We start from the raw sequence: 12,003 nt of genomic DNA, 5'->3' as shown, positions 1-12,003 counted from the left end.
CTCGGGAGGCTGAGGCAGGAGAATGGCGTGAACCCGGGAGGCGGAGCTTGCAGTGAGCCGAGATCCCGCCACTGCACTCCAGCCTGGGCGACTAAGCGAGACTCTGTCTCAAAAAAAAAAAAAAAAAAAAAAAAGATTTGTTTCAGAAATCTCAGGAACATGAATGACAGATGTTACTTATTTCTCTATTTTTTCTTTTTGATATTAACAATCCTAACAGATTTGAAGTGATAACTCATCATTNAAAAAAAAAAAAAAAAAAAAAAAAGATTTGTTTCAGAAATCTCAGGAACATGAATGACAGATGTTACTTATTTCTCTATTTTTTCTTTTTGATATTAACAATCCTAACAGATTTGAAGTGATAACTCATCATTGTTTTCATTTGCAGTTTCCTGTTGGTAGGTGATATTGAGCACTTTTTTATATATCTGTTGGTCATTGTATATAAATCTATACAAATATTTTCAAATATACAAATATATACAAATAATCATTTCTAGTGATCTTTTGTATTACTGTTGTATCCATTGTAATGTCTGTTCTTTCATTTCTGATTTTGTTTATTTAGATTTCTATTCTGTTTGTGGTTAAATCTAGCTAACAGTTTACCAATTTTGTCTTTTTGAAAAACCAACTCTTTATTCTGTTGATTATTTTTATTGTTTTTGGACTTAATGTCATTTGGTTCTGTTCTGATTTTTATTTATTTCTTCTTCTAACTTGGAATTTGATTTGTTATTAATTTTCTGGTTATTTTTGGGAAATATTTTTGGCAAAATATTTTTTCAGTCTTTTGACTGTTTTTTAGTTGGATTATCATTGTTATCATTATACTTGCCTTTGCTTTGAATTTTCTATATATTTTGAATATTAAGCTTTTCTGGTATATACAGTTTGTTATTGTGAGCATGCTGCAATAAATGTGCAAGTATAGGTATCATTTTCATATAATAAACTATTTTTCTTTGGGTAGATACCTAGTGATGAGATTTCTGAATCAAATGATAGTTCTGACCAGGCATGGTAGCTCACACCTGTAATTCCAGCACTTTGGGAGGTGGAGGCAGGCAGATCACGAGGTCAGGAGTTCAACACCAGCCTGACCGATATGGTGAAACCACGTCTCTACTAAAAATACAAAAGTTAGCCAGGTGTGGTGGCTCTCACCTGCAGCCCCAACTCCTCAGGAGGCTGACACAGAAGAAGTACTTGAACCTGGGAGTCAGTGGTTGCAGTGAACTGAGATCATACCACTGCACTTCAGCCTGGGCAACTAAGACTCCGTCTCAGAAAATAAAACAAAAATGGTAGTTTTATTTTTAGTTGAGATTGAGCATTTTTTTCATATGCATGTTGGCTATTTGTATGTCTTTATTGAAAAATGGTTAGTAATGTTATTTGCTCAATTTTCAATAGAATTCTTTGTTTATTATTATTATTGTAATATTTTGAGTTGAGTTATTTGTAAATTCTGAATATTAGTTCCATGTTGGCACATAGTTTGCAAATATTTTCTTTTATTCTGTAGATTGCCTATTTATCCTGTTGATTTTTTTCTGCGCCAAAACTTTTAGTTTGATTTACATTTGTCTATTTTATATAATAATAATATAATAAATAATATAATAATAGTTTTCTTTGTTGTGTCCTTGGCTAGTTTTGGTATCAGGGTGATACTGACCTCTGAGTGACTTAGGAAGAATTTTATTATCCTCAATTTTTGGTAAGAGTTTCAGGAGGATTATTATTCTTTGTACACTTGGTAGAATTTTGCTGTGCATTTATCTAGTCCTGAGCTTTTCTTTGTCAAGACATTTTTTTATTGCCGACTCAATCATGATACTCATTATTGGTTTGTTCAGGTACTCTATTTCTTCCTGACTCTATCTTGGGAGGTTGTTTCCATGAATTTATTCATTCTTTCTAGGTTTTCAGGTTTGTGAGTGTCTGTCTAGTTGTTTAAAATCGTTTCTAGTGATCTTTTATATTACTGTTGTATCCACTGTAATGTTTGTTCTTTCATTTCTGATTTTGTTTATTTAGATTTCTATTCTGTTTGTGGTTAATCTAGCTAGCAATTTACCAATTTTGTCTTTTTGAGAAACCAACTCTTTATTCTGTTGATCATTTTTATTGTTTTTGGACTTCATGTCATTTGGTTCTGTTCTGATTTTTGTTATTTCTTCTTCTAACTTAGAATTTGATTTGTTACTAATTTTCTAGTTACTTGAAGTGTGATGTCAGGTCCTTAATATGTAAGCTTTCTATTTTTTTGATGCAGGTATTTAGGCTATGAACTTCCCTCTTAGTACTATATTTGATGTATCTCACAGGTTTTATTATATTGTGTTTCTATTTCCATCTTTTTTCCCACAAATTTTTAACTTTCATCTTAAAATTTTTTTTGTTTGTTTTGAGATGGGGTTTACTCTGTCACCCAGGCTGGAGTGTAGTGGCACAGTCTTGGCTCGCTGCAACTTCTGCCTTCCAGGCTGAAACGATCATTTTATATTAGCCTCCTGAGTAGCTAGGACAATAGGTGTACACCACCACACCTAGCTATTTTTTCATATTTCTTTTTTTTTGTAGAGATGGGGTTTTGCCATGTTGCTCAGGCGAGTCTCAAACTTCTTACCTCAGGTGGTCCACCTATCTCAGCCTCCCAGAGTGCTGGGATTACAGGTGTGAGCCACCACCCCTGGTCAGCCATCTTAATTACTTCATTTACACAGTCACTGTTGAGTAGTATTTTGTTTAAATTCTTTGTAAATTTATACTTTCTGAAATTTTTCTTGATATTGATTTGTAGTTTTATTCTATTGTGGTCTAAGTAGGTAGTTGATATAACTTTGATTTTGGGGGATACTTTGTTGATTTGCCAAATTTCCTCTCAATGGTCTCTCAAATGTGAGTAGAATGTTTAATTTCTCCACTATTATTGTATTACTGTCTATCTCTTTGTATAGATTTATTAATATTTCTTTTTAAAATCTGGGTGCCATGATGTTTGGTGCGTATACATTTAGAATTATTATATCTTTTGGCTGAAATGATTTATTTATTATTGGATGATGATCTTCTTTATCCTTTGTGTTACAGCTTTTTATTTAAAGCCTGTTTTATTTGATGTAAGTATAGATATTTCTGTTTACTTTTGGTTTCTCTTTGTGTTAATATATTTCCCCCCATTCGCCTTTAATCTGTATGTTTCTTAAAAGTAAGCTGAGATTTTTGTAGGCAACATAGAGTTGGATTATTTTTTTCTTACTCATTTCATAAATCTATTTTTTTTTTTTTTTGAGATGCAGTCTTGCTGCATTGCCAAGCTGGAGTGCAGTAGCACGATCTCATCCCACTGCTCACTGCAACCTCCACCTCCCCTATTCAAGTGATCTCCTTTCTCAGCCTCCTGAGTAGCTGGGACTACAGGCGCACAGCACCATGCCCAGCTAATTTTTGTATTTTCAGTAGAGATGAGGTTTCACCATATTCGCCAGGCTGGTCTTTATCTCTTGACCTCATAATCCACCCACCTTGCCCTCCCAAAGTGCTGGGACTATAGGCATGAGCCACCGCACGCAACCAAATCTATACATTTCAATGAAGTATTTATTTATATTCAAGGTAAATATTAATATGTAAGGTTTTGTTAGTATCATAATGTTAATTATTTTCTTGTTTTATTATTTTTATCTTTGTAGTTTAATAAAATTCTGTCATGTTGTGATTTGATTTATTTCACTTTCTGTTTTTTCTAAGACCTGTTAGTTTTATACTTTTATATGTTTTAATAATAGTGAATATCAATCTTTTGTTTTTATATTAGAATTTTTTTTAACATCTTTCATAGGCCCAGTCTAGTGGTAATTAGTTTCCTCAGCATTTATTTCTCAGGGTAAGCCTTTATGTTCTTCACTTGTGACGGTTGTTCTAGCTTGATGTAAAGTTTTTGGTTGGCAGTTTTTTTTTTCAACACTCTAAAAGTGCCATCCCATTTTCTTCTGGCCAGTAGAGTTTCTGCTGAGAAGTCTGCTTTTAATTTTATTTTTTTTTTTTTTTAAATTACTTTATTTTTTTTTTTTTTTTTTTTTTTTTTTTTTTTGCTTATTTTAGAATTACTTCCTTCACTTTGACTTTAGATATTCTGATTATCATGTGCCATGATGATGTCTGTTTTGCAATATATTGTGTTTGTATTTTGTTGTATTTTGTTTGCTGAGTTTCCTGTATGTGTATGTCTAATTCAGTTGCTAGAGTTGGGAAGTTTTCATCAATTGTTTTCTTAAATAGGTTTTCTTTTTTTTTCTTTTTTTATTTTTACTTTTTTTTTATTATTATACTTTAAGTTCTAGGGTACATGTGCACAACGTGCAAGTTTGTTACATATGTATACTTGTGCCATGTTGGTGTGCTGCACCCATCAACTCGTCAGCTTGACCCATCAACTCCTCAGGGTTTTCTAAACTTTTTGATGTTTTTTCTTTCTCAGAAAAACTGATAATTTTGAAGTTTAGTCACTTTATGTGGTCAGAAACATCTCAAAGTCTTTGTTCATTCTTTTTTATTCTTTTCTCCTTATTTTTGTCTGACTATATTATTTTAAAAGACCTGTTTAAAGGTTTGAAAATTCTTTTTATGTTTGTTTCAGTCTGTTATTGAATCTTTCAGTGTATTTTCTTTTTCCTTCAATAAATCAGTTCCATGATTTTTGTTTCAGTTTCTATTAAAAGATACCTATCTCCTTGGAACATTTCCCATTCATACTCTACATTTATTTATTTATTGTTGTATTGGTTTTCAGATTTCTCTTGTGTCTCTTTGAACTTCTTTAAAATCTATGCTTTGAAGTCTTTTAAAACTATTTTAAAGTCATTTAAATGAAATTTTTTTTCTTCTTAGAGTACTGGAGAATTATTATGCTCCTTTGAAAGTGTCATAAACCTTGGTTTTCTGTGTTTCCTGTGTCTTTACGTGTCTTTATATTAATTTCTGCACATCTGAAGAAACAGTTGTTTCACTTTATTTTTGAATTTACATTCATTGGAGGAATTTTTTTTTGAAGTTATTACCATAATGTTTATTATGTAGAGCCATTTGGCTTTACTTTTGGGTTTGTGCAATGGGAAAGACTCTGTATAAGTTTCTTCAGTATAAAGTAATATATATACACACACACACACGTCTGTTTGTGTGTGTGTGTGTGTGTGTGTATATATATATATATATATAAAACAAATGTTTTATTGACTTAGGGGTCATCTTTTCTGTTTGGTTGATTTTTAATTCTAAGTCTCAGAAAACAATACATTTACCTTTGGTGTATTGGTCATTGAGGACCAGCACACCTGACATGAAAGGGTGAGAAGGTAGGGTGGGGGTGGATGCTGAGAAATTACTTAATAGCTATAATGAACATTATTCGAATGATGGATACCATAAACGCCCTGACTTCACCACTATGCCATCTATGCATGTAACTAAATTATGCTTGTACCCAACACATTTGTATAAATAAATTAAAATCAACCACTAGTTAGAGCTTGCTATCTTGCTTATTCATACATACAAATACGTTATAAATGTTTCCCATGACATTAACTATTATTGATACAGGAGTTAAAAATAATTATTTAGGCCAATAGTGAGTGAGGGCAAAAAAAAGTCCTTGGTAAAGTTTTCCTTTTAATAAAAAGCCCACAAATTTTATAAATAAAAAGCCCACAAAAAAAGCTGCTCTTCTGTTTAACAAAGAGCAGCCTGTAAGATTGAGCTGCAGACATAGAAAAGCAAGCTGTAAGCTTGCATGAATAAATGCCGGCACCTTTGCCAATAGGAAAAGGAGCTACCTGGAAACTACACATGTTCAAAATGGTGGCTCCATCTTCCCTTTTCTTTGTAAACCACATGTAGAGTAAGAAGCAGGCAACATAGTGCTGGCAAACGCTCCGTTTGCATAATCAAAGATTAGGGTGGGGAAGCCAGCTTCCTTGTGAGCTGTGTAAACATCCATAACTGATCCAGCCAATCTTTGGCCCTATGTAAATCAGACACTGCCTCTTGAAGGCAGTCTGTAAAATCCAATGCACTTCTCTGCAAGCTGGAAGTCCCACTCTTTCTCAGGAGAGAGAGCTATTCTCCTTTCTCTTTCTTTTGCCTATTAAACGTCTGCTCCTAAACCAAGTTTTTGTGTGTCCATGCACTTGATTTCCTTGGTATGAGATGGTGAACCTCAGGTATTTACCCCAGACAAGTGATTCTACTTCATTATGTCAAAATTAATATATTAGTTTAAATTGCTATATTAAGAAATGTAGCACATTTTAAAGGCTGCTGATGCACAGTGCAAAATCTGCCAGGAGTTCAGTGGAACATGTTATTTTAAAAAATATTTTCTGGCCGGGCGCGGTGGCTCAAGCCTGTAATCCCAGCACTTTGGGAGGCCGAGACGGGCGGATCACGAGGTCAGGAGATCGAGACCATCCTGGCTAATACGGTGAAACCCCGTCTCTATTAAAAAATACAAAAAACTAGCCGGGCGAGGTGGCGACGCCTGTAGTCCCAGCTACTCGGGAGGCTGAGGCAGGAGAATGGCGGGAACCCGGGAGGCGGAGCTTGCAGTGAGCTGAGATCCGGCCACTGCACTCCAGCCCGGGCGGCAGAGCGAGACTCCGTCTCAAAAAAAAAAAAAAAAAAAAAAAAATATTTTCTGGGTTTCAAGATGGCTGAATAGGAACAGCTCCAGTCTATAGCTCCCAGCATGAGTGATGCAGAAGACAGGTGATGTCTGCATTTCCAACTGAGGTACTGGGTTCATCTCACTGGGACTTTTTGAACAGTGGGTGCAGTCCATGGAGTGTGAGCTGAAGCAGGGTGGGGCATCACCTCACCCGAGAAGCACAAGGGGTTGGGAAATTCCCTTTCCTAGGCAAGGGAAACCCTGACAGATGGTACCTGGAAAATCAGGACACCCCCACCCTAATGCTGTACTTTTCCGACAATCTTAGCAAATGGCACACCAGGAGATTATATCATGTGCCTGGTCCTGAGGGTCCCATGCCCATGGAGCTTTGCTCACTGCTAGCACAGCAGTATGAGATCAAACTGAAAGGTGGCAGCGAGGCTGCAGGAGGGGCATGCACTATTACTGAGGCTTGACTAGATAAACAAAGTGACTGGGAAGCTTGAAATGGGTGGAGCCCACTGTAGCTCAAGGAGGACTGCCTGCCTCTGTAGACTCCACCTCTGGGGGCAGGGCATAGCTGAACAAAAGGCAGCAGAAACTTCTGCAGACTTAAACATCCCTGTCTGACAGCTTTGAAGAGAGTAGTGGTTCTCTCAGCACAGAGTTGAGATCTGAAAATGGACAGACTGCCTCTTCAAGTGGCTCCCTGACCCACAAGTAGCCTAACTGGGAGACAACTCCCAGTAGGGGCAACTGACACCTCATACAGCCTGGTACCCCTCTGAGACGAAGCTTCCAGAGGAAGGATCAGGCAGCAACATTTGCTGTTCTGCAGCCTCCACTGGTGATACCCAGACAAACAGGGTCTGGAGTGGACCCCCAGCAAACCCCAACAGACCTGCAGCTGAGGGTCCTGACTATTAGAAGGAAAACTAACAAACAGAAAGGAATAGCATCAACATCAACAAAAAGGACATCCACACCAAAACCCCATCTGTAGGTCGCCATCATCAAAGACCAAAGGTAGATAAAACCACAAAGATGGGGAGAAACCAGAGCAGAAAAGCTGAAAATTCTAACAATCAGAGTGCCTCTTCTCCAAAGGAATGCAGCTCCTTGCCAGCAACAGAACACAGCTGGACGGAGAATGACTTTGACAAGTTGACAGAAGTAGGCTTCAGAAGATCGGTAATAACAAACTTCTCCGAGCTAAAGGAGGATGTGCAAATCCATTGCAAAGAAGCTAAAAACCTTGAAAAAAGATTAGATGAATGGCTAACTAGAATAAACAGCATAAAGAAGACCTTAAATTACCTGATGGAGCTGAAAACCATGGCATGAGAACTACGTGATGCACACACAAGCTTCGGTAGCCAATTCGATCAAGTGGAAAAAAGGGTATCAGTGATTGAAGATCAAATGAATGAAATGAAGCAAGAAGAGAAATTTAGAGAAAAAAGAGTAAAAAGAAATGAACAAAGCCTCCAAGAAATATGGGGCTATGTGAAAAGACCAAATCTACATCAGATTGATGTACCTGAAAGTGAGGGGGTGAATGGAACCAAGTAGGAAAACACTCTTCAGGATACTCTCTGGGAGAATTTCCCCAACCTAGCAAGTCAGGCCAACATTCAATTTCAGGAAATACAGAGAACACCACAAAGATACTGCTCAAGAAGAGCAAGAGCAACCCCAAGACACATAATTGTCAGATTCACCAAGGTTGAAATGATGGAAAAAATGTTAAGGGCAGCCAGAGAGAAAGGTTGGGTTACCCACAAAGGGAAGCCCATCAGACTAACAGCGGATCTCTCAGCAGAAACTCTACAAACCAGAAGAGAGTGAGGGCCAATATTCAACATTCTTAAAGGAAAAAATTTTCAACCCAGAATTTCATATCCAGCCAAACTAAGCTTTCTAAGAGAAGGAGAAATAATGTCCTTTACAGACAAGCAAATGCTGAGAGATTTTGTCACCACTAGACCTGCCTTACAAGAGCTCCTGAAGGAAGCACTAAACATGGAAAGGAACAACAGGTACCAGCCACTGCAAAAACATGCCAAATCATAAAGACGATCAATGCTAGGAAGAAACTGCATGAACTAACAAGCAAAATAACCAGCTAACATCATAATGGCAGGATCAAATTCACACTTAAGAATATTAACCTTAAATGTAAATGGGCTAAATGCCCCAATTAAAAGACACAGACTGGCAAATTGGATAACGAGTCAAGACCCATCAGTGTGCTGTATTCAGGAGATGCATCTCACGTGCAGAGACATACATAGGCTCACAATAAAGGGATGGAGGAAGATCTACCAAGCAAATAGAAAACAAAAAAAGCAGGGGTTGCAATCCTACTCTCGGATAAAACAGACTTTAAACCAACAAAGATCAAAAGAGTCAAAGAAGGCCATTACATAATGGTAAAGGGATCAATTCAACAAGAAGAGCTAACTATCCTAAATATATATGCACCCAATACAGGAGCACCCAGATTCATAAAGCAAGTTTTAGAGACCTACAAATAGATGTAGACTCTCACAGAATGATAAGGGGAGACTTTAACACACCACTGTCAACATCAGATAACAAGACAGAAAGTTAAGGATATCCAGGACTTGAACTCAGCTCTGCACCAAGTGGACCTAACAGACATCTACATAACTCTTCACCCCAAATAAACAGAGTATACATTCTTCTCAGCACCACATCACACTTATTCCAAAATTGACCACATAGTTGGAAGTAAAGCACTCCTCAGCAAATGTAAAAGAACAGAAATTATAACAAACCACAGACCACAGTGCAATCAAATTAAAACTCAGGATTAAGAAACTTACTCAGAACCTCACAACTACATGGAAACTGAACAACCTGCTCCTGAATGCTACTGGGTAAACAATGAAATGAAGGCAGCAATAAAGATGCTGTTTGAAACCAATGAGAACAAAGACACAACATACCAGAATCTCTGGGACACATTTAAAGTAGGGTGTAGATGGAAATTTATAGCATTAAATGCCCACAAGAGAAAGCAGGAAAGATCTGAAATTGACACCCTAACGTCACAATTAAAAGAACTAGAGAAGCAAGAGCAAACACATTCAAAAGCTAGCAGAAGGCAAGAAATAACTAAGATCAGAGCAGAACTGAAGGAGATAGAGACACAAAAAACCCTTCAAAAAATCAATGAATCCAGGAGTTGGTTTTTTGAAAAGATCAACAAAATTGATAGACTGCTAGCAAGTCTAATAAAGAAGAAAAGAGAAAAATCAAATAGATGCAATAAAAAATGATAAAGGGGATATCACCACAGATCCCACAGAAATACAAACTATCATCACAGAATACTATAAACACCTCTATGCAAATAAACTAGAAAATCTAGAAGAAATTGATAAATTCATGGACACATACACCCTCCGAAGTCTAAACCAGGAAGAAGTTGAATCCCTGAATAGACAAATAACAGGCTCTGAAGTTGAGGCAGTAATTAATAGCCTATACCAACCAAAAAAAGTCCAACACCAGATAAATTTACACCCAAATTCTACCAGAGGTACAGAGAGGAACTGGTATCATTCCTTCTAAAACCATTCCAATAAATAGAGAAAGAGAATCCTCCCTAACTCATTTATGAGGCCAGCATCATCCTGATACCAAAGCCTGGCAGACACACACACACACGCACAAAAAGAGAATTTTAGACAAATATCTCTGATGAATATCAATGCAGAAATCCTCAATAAAATACTAGCATATCAAATCCAGCAGCACATCAAAAAGCTTATCCACCCGGATCAAGTTGGCTTCATCCCTGGAATGCAAGGCTGGTTCAACATACGCAAATCAATAAACGTAATCCATCATATAAACAGAACCAAAGGCAAAAACCACATGATTTTCTCAATAGATGCAGAAAAGGCCTTTGACAAAATTCAACACCTCTTCATGCTAAAAGTTCTCAGTAAACTAGGTATTGATGGGACGTATCTCAAAATAAGAGTTATTTATGACAAACCCACAGCCAATATCATACTAAATGGACAAACACTGGAAGGAGTCCCTTTGAAAACTGGCACAAGACAGGGATGCCCTCTCTCACCACTCCTATTCAACATAGTGTTGGAAGTTCTGGCCAGGGCAATCAGGCAGGAGAAAGAAATAAAGGGTATTCAATTAGAAAAGGAGGAAGTCAAATTGTTCCTGTTTGCAGATGACATGATTGTATATTTAGAAAACTCCATTGTCTCAGCCCAAACTCTAGTAAAGCTGATAAGCAATTTCAGCAAAGTCTCAGGATACAAAATAAATGTGCAAAACTCACAAGCATTCCTAGACACCAATAACAGAGAGCCAAATAGTGAGTGAACTCCCATTCACAATTGCTTCAAAGGGAATAAAATAAGTAGAAATCCAACTTAGAAGGGATGTGAAGGACCTCTTCAAGGAGAACTACAAACTACTGCTCAATGAAATAAAAGAGGACACAAACAAATGGAAGAATATTCCATGTTCATGGATAGGAAGAATAAATATCATAAAAATGGCCATACTGCCCAAAGTAATATATACATTCAATGCCATCCCCATTAAGCTACCAATGACTTTCTTCATAGAATTGGAGAAAACTACTTTAAAGTTCATACACAACCATAAAGGAGCCTGCATTGCCAAGACAACCCTAAGCCAAAGGAACAAAGCTGGAGGCATCATGCTACCTGACTTCAGACTATACTACAAGGCTATAGTAACCAAAACAGCATGAGACAGGTACCAAAACAGAGATATAGACCAATGGAACAGAACAGAGCCCTCAGAAATAACACCACGCATGTACAACCATCTGATCTTTGACAAACCTGATAAAAACAAGAAACAGGGAAAGGATTTCCTATTTAATAAATGATGCTGGGAAAACTGGCTAGCCATATATAGAAAGCTGAAACTGGATCCCTTCCTTACACCTTATAGAAAAAGTAATTCAAAATGGATTAAAGATTTAAATGTTAGATCTAAAACCATAAAAACCCTAGAAGAAAACCTAGGTAATACCATTCAGGACATAGGCATGGGCAAGGACTTCATCACTAAAACACCAAGCGCAATGGCAACAAAAGCCAAAATAGACAAATGGGATCTAATTTAACTAAAGAGCTTCTGCACAGCAAAATAAATTACCATCAGAGTGAACAGGCAGCCTACAGAATGGGAGAAAATGTTTGCAATCTACCCATCTGACAAAGGGCTAATGTCCAGCATCTACAAAGAACTTAAATTTGCAAGAAAAAATCAAACAACCCCATGAAAAA

At 36.9% G+C, this 12,003-nt stretch overlaps 1 protein-coding gene across 1 annotated transcript in view; it reads left to right on the top strand.

The window, feature by feature from the left end:
* LOC112612054 (zinc finger protein 91-like) overlaps positions 1-3,360 on the top strand; it is a 55,958-nt gene extending 52,598 nt beyond the window's left edge. Inside the window, exon 6 of the mRNA XM_025366099.1 lies at positions 3,306-3,360. The gene's annotated coding sequence lies outside the window, so the exon portion shown is untranslated. The remainder of the gene's footprint in view (positions 1-3,305) is intronic.
* Positions 3,361-12,003: the final 8,643 nt, after the last annotated feature.

This window comes from Theropithecus gelada, chromosome 19 (genome assembly GCF_003255815.1).
Source record: "Theropithecus gelada isolate Dixy chromosome 19, Tgel_1.0, whole genome shotgun sequence".
Taxonomy (NCBI): Eukaryota; Metazoa; Chordata; class Mammalia; order Primates; family Cercopithecidae; genus Theropithecus; species Theropithecus gelada.
This window is presented reverse-complemented; position numbering and strand designations above follow the sequence as displayed.